Source organism: Theropithecus gelada, chromosome 10 (genome assembly GCF_003255815.1).
Source record: "Theropithecus gelada isolate Dixy chromosome 10, Tgel_1.0, whole genome shotgun sequence".
Classification (NCBI taxonomy): Eukaryota; Metazoa; Chordata; class Mammalia; order Primates; family Cercopithecidae; genus Theropithecus; species Theropithecus gelada.
In genome coordinates this window covers 14,637,459-14,652,671 of record NC_037678.1, presented here as the reverse complement: position 1 = coordinate 14,652,671, position 15,213 = coordinate 14,637,459, and the positions used below count along the sequence as shown (strand labels likewise).

The following is a 15,213-nucleotide window of genomic DNA, read 5'->3' as shown; positions in this document are numbered from 1 at the left end:
ACCTGGACCTAAACATCCTTGTGGAACTGGGCATTTTTCAGGCATATCTACTGCTACATAAAATTCACTTCACAGAATTTCAGAATAAGAAGAGGTTCAGTTCAATCATCTTATGGATGTGGAAACTGAGTCTCAAAATAGTCAAATGACTGCCGAAAGTCACATGGCTTGGTACTGGCTAAACCTCCACTAAAACGCTCATCTCCTATTCCTAGTCCACAGCAGCTCCTCTGTGCCTCCCACTGAATGCGTGACCAGCCAGGTTTCCTTCTACGTATCTGGGCATTATTCGCTATGGCTCCTTCTGCACGTCCTCAATGAAGTAAACAAAGGCACTGGGCTAGATAACACAAATAATAAAAGAGATAGAGCTGACCTGCTTTTTGCCCTCTAGGCAGTGCTACCCAAGCCTTCAGGTGTCATGGCACACACAGGAAATATTTTTTATAGCACAAAGTGGTAAACAAATTAGGGAGAACATGATCAAAGTGACCAGGGGATTCCCAAGCACCAGCTGGCTGCTCCAAGGGTTGTGGGGTATAGTAATCTTGGCATATTTTTATCTCAATCTGGCATGAGGCATTGGTAGGGAAGCTCTATTCCGGGGTTAATAAGTAAAAAATCAATTGAGATAAATATACAAATAACTGTAATGTAAACACAAAGGAAATAACTAAGGAGACTGTCACTGTCTGCTTTCATCAAACATAAGTGAGTGAAAATGAGATTAATTCAACTTGCTTCCTTTCATAACTCCTCTTCCAAACAAATCAAAAGACAGAACAGCCCATCCTTCAGGTCAACAGGGCTGATCAGTCCCACCCACAAGGCTGCAAAGAGCCTGCACAGATGACTAGTTTACAGGGAGGCGAAAACTACTCAATGCACATTAGTGTGTCAGAAAAGTTCCGAGCTCTTACAAAGACTACACAAAAAAATCAATAGAGGAGAGAAAATAATATTTCAAGGTCATATTCAAACATGAAGGGAGAAGCACGGAAAGCAGCCCCTCCCAACACACACATATATACATATACGTCTTCTGTGAACAAGCTCCATCTCTCCAAACGCAGTTAAAATTTGCTTTCTGATAATTTATAAATTTAGCCTGCGTTAGCCAAGTAGGTTCCTGCAATTCCAGACATCTGGGCTGAAGGGCAAAGGGCAAAGGGAAACTTTCAAAAAGCTGGCTAGTAGCCAAGGGCATCACATCTAGTACGCTCCCTTAGCAACACACAACAGCTGTTTGCTCGAGAGACATACTGCCATCTTTGCAACGGACTATAAGATGTTCTTGTCTTAACAACTAAAAATTGCAGGCGGGTGCGGGGAGCAGTTTCTGTATTATTTCCTCTGACATTCCTCTAAAAGTTATCACATATCATAATTTACAAACTTCTCCAGTTCTAGAAAGTTTTCCTCCATCCCAAACTACAATGCTACAATTAATGGTAAATTACAATAATAGAAGGTACTACATTCCTGGCAAACATAAAATGCTTTATAATGTCTGATTATTAATTACTATTCTAACTGCTATAGACTTGATTTCTAACTATGGGCAAGTCACTCTTTGTGACTTAATTACTTTCCTCATACAATTTTAATAACAGTAGTGAGTGACCTACTTCACAAGGCTACTGTGAAGGATAGTAATAATTAATAGATAAAAGCTTAAGAAAGCTTATTCCTAATTAATAATCATGCCACCTATTGGCTCTCAATATCTAAAGACATGGCTTATGAAGGTCAGTACCCCCAAAACAAAACACAAGTCGATCCTGAGCCACCAGGAAGACTGCAGTTCCTGAAGCAACCAGCTCACTTCACCTGCCCCACTTGCCTTCTCCAAACCTACCAAGCCCAGGGGATGGTACTGTGCAGGGAGTTCAGCCCTTGCACCTAAGTCTGACAAGATAAATAACATAGGGAGAGGAAATAAACAATGTCACAATCACTGCTAGGTTTTAAAAACCTAACACCTTGGAACAGAAGGGGATGTGGCAGTCTGTGCTCTATGGGGAGGCCATTTGTGCAACAGCAGAACCTCGCAGCTTTCCACTCCTTATATGTGCAAGTGCAAACCCTCACCCACAGCACTCTGTACTCACCCAGAGGTACATCATGTCAGATCGGGCTGCTCAAACTCAGCGGTCAGTGGATCCTGGACTGCAAAAAGGCACTTCAGCGAACCGTAGGAAAGAAGATACCAGAACTGGGGGGCAAGGGTTTGAGGTGGGGAGAAACCCCCCAAAATCACTTGAGTTAAAAAATCCAAAAAAAAAAAAAAGACTGGTCTCCTCCCCCCTCCTCTCCAGCTGACTGTTCTGTTGTTCTCTCTCCTCCCTCTCACCCTCCCTCCGTCCCTCCGTCCCTCCCTCTCTCTCTCCCTCTCTCTCTGTTTCTCCCTCTCTCTCTCTCTCTCTCTCTCTCTCTCTCTGGGAGTTCCCAGCCCTGAGTATCTGAACTAGAGTGTACAGCACACTCGCTCTGTATTTGCCTTCAGGGAATCTCTCTCTGTAATTCTACTTCTAGAAACACAATCACCACTCACAAAGATTATTGCAAAAGACAGGGACGGGTGGGGTCAGTTATAAACCACCAGCACCAGTTTCTAGTGCTAGATATACATTAGTTTAAGATGAGTTCTTTAAACATGAATGAAGCAATCAAAAATCTCTGCCCTCTAAGATCCAGGTGAGTGAGCCAAGCTTTCCCTCTGCCCCAACTGTGGAGCCCCTTGCAGAAGCCAAGCACACACACAGAACCTGCTCAGAGCCCACATTCCTTTCTCACAATGTCTGCTGGACACCACTATTCTTTATGTCATTTCACCACTAATAATTCTTAAATCTTACAAGATTTTAAAACACAAGAAAACTTAAGATATAAAACTGAATAGGCTTTTCATCTTTTTTATTACTACTGCCCTAGTTCAGATCAACATAGCCTGGCTTCTGAAAGAGTCAAGTGGATCATGAGCTCCTAGCATGGTACAGACACTTTACTCACCACGTAGGCAGGCTAAGGTGCACGGCCTGGGTTTCAATTCTAGATCTACAAGTAATATCATTATGGCCTGGGGAAAGTTTCCAGCCTGTCCAGGCTTCTGTTTCCTCAACCAAAAAATAGGTATAATACTCCTTTCAGAGGTGTTGGAATGATATAACTACGTAAACGGTTGCCATGTTCCTGGTGACCATGTTTTCTAATTTCAGTTCAGTTCAAACATTTATTAAGTGCCTCCTATTGCCAGGCAAGTTTTTATTCATTATGCCCAGTGGTGAACAAGTATTATCAAATCACCTGTCCTAATGGTTTTTATTCAGAAAATCACGTAATTATCCCCCATATTCTAATGCCAATGTCAAGGCCCATATTCCTTGCTTCCCTGAGCCATTTCTCCACGTTCAAATCCAAAAGCACACCCCAGCTGCGAGTGAGCTCTCCTTTCTCTGTGGGGCCTGGTGTTTGTAACATGGCACTGACCACCTCTGCGGGCTACTTCTCCAAGTATTCCTATAGCAAACCACTTCTCCTTTGCACATCTTCCTTGGTGGAGACCTAACATCTCATCTTGACTCATCTATTTTTGGCCATGGAGTCTTTTGCATAGTACCTAGCACATAGTAGGTGCAAAAAACATTCTCAAAGGGTAATAGGTTTTGAGGAATATTCCACTCCTTCCCACTTATTAAAGAAAAAATAAAAAATAAAAAATAAAATAAATAAATAAAAAGCAAATAAAAACCACCTTTCAGCTGCCTCAGGGTTTTGGCTCCCCCTCAGACATGTTGAAACAGCTCCTTCCTGCTTATAAAATCTCCAAGTAAGGTCTACAAGTCTCACACTCAAGGTAGGTCCCATGCAGGTACTTTCACTCTCCCTACCTAATATTCCCACTGTGCGTGCTCTGGGCTTAGTTACCTGCTGTAGTGGGGTTTCTTCCTCTTAGGGTAGAAATAGAATCACTTTTCCTTTTCTTCCACACTGAACGCATGCTTTCCGCAGAAGAACCTTTTCTCTCCTCCCACCTTAAACTCCCAGCTCACTTAAACTTGGAGAGGTGGGGCAGGTATTCTTCTTGGCCCCACCCAAACCTTTTCTTTTTCTCTACAGAGAACCTCACTGCTTCTTCTGAAGGCAAGATTACCACATTTCTAGTACAAAAGAGGAGAAAGAACTTCCAAGACTGAAACTGAGACAGCCTGTTTTCTAAATAAAAAAGAAAAATAAATCTTGACTTTCCATAAAATGTTACTTAGACTCTTTTACATGTCCATAATCAGTTTTTAAACACAACTTCCCTCTCTAGTTTCATAGCTCATGCCCTAAATCTTAAGTCACCAACACTCCCTCTACTATACTCTAAATAACTATATTAAAATTACACTGACAAGAGATTCATTTTTTCGAACTCTTTGAAGAGTCTGTTATTACTCGACACTCATTCTTTTTTTTTTTAAACCTCAATGGTGGAATCCTATTCACTGTGTACAGGATTTTCTAAAGAGACCACCTGGCTAGGTGCTCAAACCACATGGGCTGACCCAAAAGACGCCAAAACCAAGAGTTACTCAGGAGGCACTAAATGGTGACGGTCTTGGCCGGTTTCACATCCTCAATTTCAGCAGCCAGCCAGCAGTAAGTGCGCTGACGCCGCAGCACCTCGATGGCCTTGAGTTCCAGTGGTGGTGCCTGAATACCAAGATCTTCTAAGCTGGGCAGGTGAGACAATGTCACGTCTGTGATGTGAATCCGCTCCACTTTATCCCTTGTTGTCCAGGGCTCAAATGGGCTTATTTCAAAGTCTCTTGCTACCCACTGATAGGCAAAACGTGGCAAGGGGTACGGGAGGAAGAGTCTGTGAGCTACAGCAAAGATGTACTTCACCAGGTCAAAGAGGAGGTAACCATTTGGCCCAATGAAAGCAAAGGTTTTCCCACGGGCATCAGGATCTAACTGCATTAACAATTCCTTTGGATACATCTACGACATAGCGGTTGTTTAACTGCCTTCCAGCCCAAGGAAACAAAGGGGTATAGCACCAAACCAACACATATTTGCAAAATAATTAAGGAATCTATCCTCTCTTCCAAAGATGTCCAACAGCTTTATGATAATGGCTTCTGGAAATGCATCTCTCACTGCTTTCTCTCCAACAGCCTTATTTCTCAAATACCTAGAAGAGCTTTTAATATTCGCATTCAGATGCGAAACATGAATGAATTTTCCAACTTCGACTTCCTTGGACACCTGAGCAATTGCTTGGGGGATCTTCACAAAAACATCCTCAAAATCAAAGTTTTTGATTTCCCAGTCTCATCCAACAAGACTGATGACCACATTGCTGTGTTCCACTACTCGTCGGACAGAATCTTTATCTCTCGCGTCCCATTCCAGAAACAGAAGCTAGCCCAGGTCACCCATGGGACGAAGGTGCATGATGTCATATGTATCACACCGATAGGGAATGATCACCTGTGACCCCATGCGTCCAAGGTGGTTGACAACACATTGGCCCAGGAATCCTGTTGCTCCAAACACAGTGGCCACGATCCCACTGACTGAGGAACGTCCACCTCATGAGGTATGAGGGCATGATGAAGCTGGCAATGGAGTGGGCCGTGACACACAGATGTGGCTATTGCAGTAATGGCAGAACATGACATTGGCAGGGCCCGGGAACCCAGGATTGTGCAGCAGCCACCATCCTCTCCCACAATCCTTTTTTTGTTTTCTTTTTTGTTTTGTTTTTGTTTTTGTTTTTTGAGACAGGTCTCACTCTGTAGCTCAGAGGCTGCAGTGCAGCGGCGTGATCGCGGCTCATCGCAATCTCTGCCTCCCAGGCTCAAGTGATCCTCCCACCTCAGACTCCAGAGTAGCTGGGACCACAGGTGCACGCCACCATGCCTGGCTAATTTTGTTGTATTTTTGGTAGAGACGGGGTTTCACTATGTTGCCCAGGTTGGTCTCAAACTCCTGACCTCAAGTGATCCACCTGCCTGGGCCTCCCAAAGTGTGGGATTACAGTCATGAGCCACCATGACCACTGGCAGTCATTCATTCTCAACCAAGTATCAATAAAATAAATATAATGAAATTCTGGATCTTCATACTGTAACTTTATAGTGTTATCTTTTAATCAAGTTTGGGATAGGATAAAGATAAAAGGTTGGGCACGGTGGCTCACGTCTGTAATCCCAACACTTTGGGAGGTCGAGGCGGGCAGATCACCTGAGGTCGAGACCAGCCTAACCAACATAAGAAACTCTGTCTCTACTAAAAATACAAAAATTAGCTGGGCATGGTGGCGCATGCCTGTAATCCCAGCTACTCAGGAGCCTGAGGCAGGAGAATTGCTTGAACCCGGGAAGCAGAGGTTGCGGTGAGCCGAGATCCAGCCATCGCACTCCAGCCTGAGCAATGAGAGCGAAACTCTGTCTCTAAAATAAAATAAAATAAAGATAAAACACATACCCTGCAGCAAAGCAGGAGAAAAATACCAAGAAAAGAAACCCTCAAAATAAAGAAAAGTTTAAATATGTCACAAAAACTCTGAAAACTACCTCTAAAACTCCCATGGCTGGAACCATCATAAACTTTTTTGGAACCACAGGAAGGGCTTGTAAATTCCTATTGTAAATGCATCCATTCCTTTTCTGATTATAATCTTTAAAATTAGGTGGTCAGTCTGGTTAGAAATAAAACTCTTCTGTACGTTTCCTTTATGAATACATACAAAAACCAAAAACCCACAGGGAAGCTATCTTTTTTATTCATGCTCCTGCATGTTCACATTTTTCTACCTTTAAAAAAAAGGAAAAAAAAAAAAAAACCAAGAAAGAAAAAAAGGGGAACAAAGTGGCAGGAGAAGAAAAAAATTTCTTTCCAATTATCAAAGTCAAATAAGGAAAGCTATGCTTTGTAACTATGTACAATTCACATTAAGAGACAAAAAGGTGTAAAAACTCTACACTATAAAGAGACTCTAAAAAGAATCATCCAGAGATTAAGATGCCTACACACTTCATTCTATCAGGAGAGCATGTTATCAGACTTTGTGACTGATAGCTTATCACCCTGTCTGTGAGTTCAGAGGAGAGAATGTGTCCATTTGAGCACTGAAGAAAGTCTTCTGAGGAGGGCCCACGAGGAAGTTTCTGACATGCTTGCTTCTGAGAAAGAAAAATCAGATAATCTGGGACAGCAATATGAGTATTGCCAATAATTCCAACCTTGCATCCTGAATTCCTACATCTCAAAAATGCTGGATTTTATAATGTGAGTCTTGTGGGCAGAAAGGGTTTGGAGCCACATTTTAGATTCTCTGCCTCTGACTCCAACAATTCAAGAGGCTACTTGTTTTGTTTGTTTTTGAGATGGAGTCTCACTCTGTGACCCAGGTTGGAGTGCAGTGGCATGATCTCAGCTCACTGCAACCTCGGCCTCCCGGGTTCAAGTGATTCTCCTGTCTCAGTCTCCCAAGTAGCTGGGATTACAGGCGCCCGCCACCACACCCAGCTATTTTTGTATTTTTAGTAGAGACCGGGTTTCACCATGTTGGCCAGGCTGGGAGGCTACTTGTTTTACACGAGTTTCTCTGTGGTTATAAGAGGATAGTGGGGGGAAATAGGTATACCGGGGGAGCTAGCACAATTTCTCAAAAATGTACCTGAAAAATCAAGCACTAAAAATTTTTCATAAGAAATCTGAGGCAACCCTCTATACATAGTTTATATTCCTATCACTTCCTGGACTGGTAGAGACAATACAGACTCACCAAAACAACACCGAGCTAGAGAAATGAGATGTATGAGTATTGTCTATGAATCTGACTTAAAAAAAAAAAAAAAAAAAAAAAAAGTTGAAAGAATGAGGCTCTTTTCCCCTCACTTCCTCTCAGCTTAAAATAGCAGGGATTCCCACAGGGCAATCTCTAATAGAATTCTGCTACTCAAATGTGACACATGGACCAGCATCAGCAGAATGAGCATCAACTGGAAACTCCTTAGATTTGAAGAATCTCAGGCCCCACCCTAGACTTACAAAATCAAAATCAAATGATAACAAAAGCCCCAGGTAATTCTCAGGCACACTGAAATCTGAGAAGCTGGTCTAGACAGAGGCACTGGCCACATGCAGCAGTAGAGACTCATGGGAGAAGGGGTAAATATGGCTGCCACTTTCCAGTTAGAGGATGTAAACCACCGTGGAAGACAAAACAGTGAACATTCCTACTTGCTGATTTCAATATAACACCACCAGCAGCTACTATTTACTCAGAGCATATTATGTGCCACAACTTTGCATGCATTATCTCATTGCATCTTCACAATACCTCTGTAAGATAGGCCCTATTATCTTTTTCACAGATCAAAGGAAATTGAGGCTCAAAGTGGTAACATAATACACTCATGGTCTCACAGCTAGTGAATAAAGAGCCAAAAGTTCAACGTTGGTTTTTAAGACTCCAAGATCGTTTCCACTAAACCATACCTATTCACTGACAAAACTGAATCAAGACTGGAAGAAATCACTGAAAAACTTACCTTGGATATAACCCTGCACTCTACCTCTGCCCATTACCAAGACTTTAAATAACAAATGAAGCCAGGTGTGGTGGTGTTAGCCTGTAATCCTAGCTTCTCAGGAGGCTGAGGTGGGAGGTTTGATTGAGCCCAGGAGTTTGAGACCAGCCTGGGCAACATAGTAAAACTCTCATCTCAAGAAAAAAGTAAAAAACAACAACAAATGACAGAGATAGGGTTTGGGAGTTGGTGTACACATACTGTACATGTGCACTGGCCAAAACACTGCTACTACTGACGTCATTAAGAGAATAGACCCAGAAACTTCTGTGAATAGTGGTTACCTTCTATAATGTCTAAACTAAGCTCTAGATGTATACATGGAGAAAGGGGTCCATCTCAAAATTAGCCTCTTGGGAAAGGCAAATAAGTGATTTGTTAGAGCTCTTACTCCCAGTTATTAGGAAACCCAGAGCTACTATCCCTAAAACAGAAAACTGCATTATCTTGACTGGGCGCGGTGGCTCACACCCATAATCCCAGCAATTTGGGAGGCTAAGGCAGGTGGATCACTTGAAGTCTGGAGTTCAAGACCAGCTTGACCAACATGGTGAAACCCTGTCTCTGCTGAAAATACAAACATTAGCCAGGTGTGGTGGTAAATCTGTAGTCTCAGCTACTCAGGAGGCTGAGGCAGGAGAATCGCTTGAACCCTAGAGGCAGAGGTTGCAGTCAGCTGAGAATGCACCACTGCACTCCAGCCTGGGCCATAGAGTGAGACTCTGTCTCACAAAAAAAAAAAAGAAAAGAAAAGAAAAGAAAGCTGCATTATCTTAAAAGACTCATCTTTCTTTATTATGTTTCAATTATACTCTCAAAGAACTTCCCTTACTTCTAACTAACTTTCTCTGGTATCCCCTCCCTACAATTTTTGACCTCATGAAGTCCTACCATCCCAACCACTTTTTCATTACCTACCCACTCCGGTTCTGCACCCACTTTGTCCAATTTTGATGCTGTGTTCCATAATTACAATCTCTCCCTTGCAAATACCCTCAATCATTTGTCCTCTCCATCACTGCCATCTGACAAAACTCCAATCCCGGTTAAATCCAATTGTCTGCCTTTTCTAGTGCCTGTGCCCAATCAGCTGAATGTTGCTGAAGAAAAATCACATAACCAAGCTGACTGACTTCACTATATATTCATGATCACAAACCTCAAATGGACACTCAACGATGCCAAGCAATCCACCAAAGCTGCCCTTGAAAGCTTTCCTACTCCCCAAAATGACTATTTCTTGCTTCTCCTCAAACCTCTCTCATTCGCTCTTTACCACCTACTCTCAGCTAATTTTCTTGTTGTATTTTTTTGTCTGTTTGTTTTGAGACAGGATCTCACTCTGTTGCCCAGGCTGGAGTGCAGTGGCGGCATCGTGGCTCACTGCAGCCTTGACCTCCTGGGCTCAAACTATTTCAAACTATTCTCCCACGTCAGCCTCCCAAGTGGCTGGGATACAAGCACATGCCACCACGCCAACTAAAAAAAAAAAAAAAAAAATTAGAGAAGGGGCGGGTCTCACTATGTTGCCCAGACTAGTCTTGAACTCCTGGGTTCAAGCAATCCTCCTGCCCCAACCTCCCAAAATGCTGGGATTACAGCCGTGAGCCACTATACACAACCTCTTAGCTAATTTTCTGCCACTACACACAACCTCTTAGCTAATTTTCTATCTAAGTATGTAATTTTAAATGAGAAGCATTCAGACAGTATCTTCTTACCACTAAATCTAATGTCCTATAATAAGTAAATGATTAAATGAACCCTAACTTTTTAAAGTTCTCCTTTGACCCCTCATCTCCCTCCAGCTACCTGCTATTTCCCTGCTCACCACTTCAGGGTAAATTGTCTTGAAAAAGTTGTTGGCTGTACCTGTCTCAATTTTTTCACCTCTCATATTCTTCAGTCTACTCAAAACAAAGTTTCCAAGCCCTCCACTCCATTAAATTGATTTATCAAGGTCTACTACTTCCCCATTTATCTGACCTCTTAGCAGGATTCAACAAAGCTGACAACCTTCTTTTTTTTTTTTTTTTTTTGAGACGGAGTCTCAAAATTCAATCTCATTCCCACTCTAAGATTTAAGAAAAAAAAAATGTAGTTCTTTTTTTTTTTTTTTTTTTGAGACGGAGTCTCGCTCTGCCGCCCAGGCTGGAGTGCAGTGGCCCGATCTCAGCTCACTGCAAGCTCCGCCTCCCGGGTTCACGCCATTCTCCTGCCTCAGCCTCCCGAGTAGCTGGGACTACAGGCGCCCGCCACCTCGCCCGGCTAGTTTTTTGTATTTTTTAGTAGAGACGGGGTTTCACCGTGTTAGCCAGGATGGTCTCGATCTCCTGACCTCGTGGTCCGCCCGTCTCGGCCTCCCAAAGTGCTGGGATTACAGGCTTGAGCCACCGCGCCCGGCCAGCTGACAACCTTCTTAAAACATTCTCTTCTTCTAGCTTCTGAGATACTACAATGTCGTCTTTTTGTTTTTTTTTCATGCATCACTGGCTACTGTTTCAGTATCTTTTTATGGCTTCTCCCTCGACAGACCTCTAAAAGGTAAGTGTTCCTAGGGGTTCAATCCTGAGTCATCTTCTCTCTAGAAGCTGTCTCATCCATTCCCATTACTTCAAATACCATCAACTTGTCAGTAACTACCAAGTTACACCCCCAGCAGAGACCTCTTCCCATGCTCCAATATGACTACTTAGCTGTCACACAAGCATGTCAAACTCAACATGCCCAAAACTGGTCCTTAATTCTCCACCATCACCACCCTTGAAGTCCCCTGGTACTACCTGACAATTATGAAAGCCAGAAACCCTTCCCTTACCCTCATCCTTCACATCCAACCTATATAGCAAGTTCTGTGTGTGTGTGACTTCACTTGATCTCCACTGCCACCACCTTAACCCAAGCCACCATCATCTCTTTCCTGAATATCACACTAGTTCCCCCATTTCCATTGTTGCTCCCTTCCAAAACACTCATCACACAGCAGCCAGAGAAACTTTGTAAAACAAACACCAGATCGTATCACTCTCCTGCTTCTCCGGCAGGCATCACATTACATTTTTTTTCTTTCCAAACTCCTTATGATGGTCTTTAAGGTCCTACACGATCTGCTAGGTGCCCACTTCTCCAATCTCACTTCATACCGTATCTCCTCTCAATCAGTTCTAAAGACACTGATCTTGTGTCAATTCCTCTCCCCCACACCCCTTCATTCCTTCTTTCTGAAATCCCTCCTCATTCCAGCTTCATTATTTGCAAGACAGGCTCCTTCTTCTCTCTTAGATCTCAGCTTAAATATCACTTCCTCAAATAAAACTCTCCAGACTACTCTGTCTAGTTGGAGGTCTTTCCCCACAAGCCTATACTCTCTTCCACTGTGCCCTGTTTATTTTCTTCCTAGCAGTTACCAAATCTTTAATTATTTATGCATTTTTTTGTTACAGGTTTCTTCATTAGAAAGTAATGTTTTGTGTATGACAGATACAACTGAGATCTTCTACTATGAAACGTTTTATCCTTTGACTTTTTGTTAGGGAAGGTCAAAGTTATTTGTAGGAGTTTCTGGCACTCAGGCAACTGTCTAACCAAGTCCTATAAATAAAGTTAGAGTGCTACTAATTTCACCCTAGTTACCAAAAGGACTCACAGCTTTGCCACAGATACAAACCACAAATAAATGCTGGTATCAATGGCTTTAGAATGCTACGCTTTGAAATAATCATAATGTCAATATGAAAAAGGAGTTCCAATTTAATCATTTACTTTAAGCTAATCTGATAATCCTGATAATCTACATTCCAAACTGTCTCCCTTCCAAAACTATAAATTTATTCTTCTCAGCACAACAAAATAATAGTATCCCAGTTCAAGCTCTCCTCTAATCAAACTTGCTGTATATAAGTTAGTTAACTACAGTCTAAAACTATGTCGTCTAACACGCAGCCAGTTGTCATATGTGGTTATGTGAATTTAACTTAATTAAAATTAAAATTTCAGTTAGTTAATACTAGCCACATGTCAAGTGCTCAAGAGTCACGTGAGGACAGTGGCTATCATAATGGATAGGGCAGACATAAAACATTTCTATCATCACAGAAAGTTCCATTAGACAGAGCTGTCCTAGAACACCATAATAACCAGGAAGCAAAAAGGCCCTGTAAGTATCCAGAATTCCAAAACATTCATTTCAAAGTTTTCATCAGCAGGAAACTCCATCAGACCTTCTCTCTGAATCTATTTATTTTTATTTTAGAAATATTTCTGTCCTGCTTATCTGGCTAATTTTCCACAAAAAATTTACAAAGCAAATTAAGAAAGGGGACTGGGAAGCAGTGGGGAATAAGTAGCAGAGGATAAAGGAATACTATGTTGCCAGCCAACATAGGAAACAAGAAAGATGAAGAGAAAAAAAATCTAAAAATCAGGTAAAATAGATAGATGATATATGTCAAAATGGTGTCACTTAGTAAGGCAAAACCAGCAAAACCTCCTGAAATATTATTCTTTTATATTCCTAAACAATACTGATGCTGATAACTGTGCTAAAGCCATTTAAAAATGCCCACTATGTTACTGTTAAGAAGAAATAAATTTTATAGTTATACAACACAATTTAGAAGGATTTATTTCTGAAATGACTGAATCTTAAATATCTTGGTCCTCAAAGAAGGGAAAATCCTCTCAGCTAGTCAGGATACTCAGTCATCAAGAAGAGAAATATTCTGTGCAGATTCAAGAGTTCAGTTCCTTGAATATGAATGAATGCTGTTTACAGAGCAGGTACAGATATGGAAGTAAGACAAGACTCTTCTGTTTAATGAATTATGGCTTACCCATACAGTGAAACACTGAACAGTATAGCCTTGGGGGAGGGGGATGAGGAAGCTGTTAAAATACCATTATGAAATACTCTGAGTCATGCACTGCCTAACAATGTTTCAGTCAATGATGGAACACATATGCCATGGTGGTCCCATAAGATTATATCATATTTTTACTGTGCCTTTTCCATGCTTAGATATGTTTAAATATACAAATATTTGCCATTGTGTTACAATTGCCTACAGTATTCAGTAGAGTAACATGCTGTACTGGTTTGCAGCCTAAAGGCATTAGGCTGTACCATATATGATACATAGTCAGGTATACATCTAGGTTTGTGTAAGTTTTCACATTCTATTACGTTTTCACAATGAAGTCACCTAACGACACATTTCTCAAAATGTATCCTTATCATTAAGCCATGCATACTGCATATGCCATTAAGTGAAAAAAGAAAGGTTTAGCAATGGTTTTAAAACCAGTGGTTTTTTAAATGGGAGGAAAAGAGAAAGGGAGGAATTATATACAAGAAGAAAAAACACCCAATGCCTGTAGGGGAAAGACACTGGGGACTCAAGACAGGAATGGGAGAACAACTTTTCACAACATGACCATTTTGTACTTTTAAAATATTAACTTATGTAAATGTTATTTATTCAAAAAACAATAATCATACCTTTTAGAAAAGCTAGTTCTCTATCCCCAAAAAATGTATAATCTAATGACTTACCCAGGCTTCAAAAAACTAAAGAAAAAAAAATCACACTTTTTCCTTTACCAATGGTCAGATATTTAAATATTTCACACAGACTTTATTCTTACTTAAAACCTCATTCTATGGCCTGGCATAGTGGCTCATGTCTGTAATCCCAGTGCTTTGTGGGGCCGAGGCGGGCAGATCTCTTCAGGTCAGGAGGTAAGCCTGCCCAACAGAGTGAAACCCCATCTCTACCCAAAATACAAAAATTAGCCAGGCATGGTGGCGCACACCTGTTAGCCCAGCTACTCGGGTGGTTGAGTCACAAGAATTGCTTGAACCCAGGAGGTGGAGGCTGCAGTGAGCCAAGATCATGCCACTGCATCCCAGCCTGGCCGACAGAGCAAGACTCTGTCCCCCCCATCAAAAAAACAAACAAAAACAAAAAACTCATTCTATACCATTTGAATCTCCATTTCCAACAAACTAATCAATTTTGGAAAAAAACTCAAAGTTGATCTTAAAACGGGAACTGCAGTGATCCTTATCATAATCTTGTATTATTCAGTTTTTAAAAAATATTTGCACAGGCTGGGTGCAGTGGCTCACGCCTGTAATTCCAGCAGTTTGGGAGGCCGAGGCAGGCGGATCACGAGGTCAGGAGATCGAGATCATCCTGGCTAACACGGTGAAACCCCGTCTCTACTAAAAAAAAATACAAAAAACTAGCCAGGCAAGGTGGCGGGCGCCTGTAGTCCCAGCTACTCAGGAGTCTGAGGCAGGAGAATGGCGAGAACCCGGGAGGCGGAGCTTGCAGTGAGCCGAGATGGCGCCACTGCACTCCAGCCTGGGCGACAGGGTGAGACTCCATCTCAAAAATAAAAAATAAAAATAAAAAAATAATAATAATTTTTAAAAACTTTGCATAAAGGTATAAAGGTATATACATTTCAAGAAAAAAATCATCTTGTTGGAAAACATGGCAAAGACTCATTGAAAATCTCCCAGGGAAGCCACAGAATAGTCTTCTACATCATGTGGGAGATAAGGTTGGGTCACTCTGATAGGCCCTGGAGCTGAGAATGCTAGTGGTTTCCCAATATC

General features: G+C 41.8%; 1 protein-coding gene and 1 pseudogene across 10 annotated transcripts in view; both read right to left on the bottom strand.

Moving 5' to 3' along the window:
- Positions 1 to 15,213, bottom strand: part of RBFOX2 (RNA binding fox-1 homolog 2) — a 296,039-nt gene that overhangs the window by 156,689 nt on the left and 124,137 nt on the right. The window lies entirely within an intron of this gene.
- LOC112632512 lies at positions 4,460 to 5,719 on the bottom strand (annotated as a pseudogene). The gene has a single exon (XR_003121399.1). The product of XR_003121399.1 is annotated as an NADH dehydrogenase [ubiquinone] 1 alpha subcomplex subunit 9, mitochondrial pseudogene (transcript).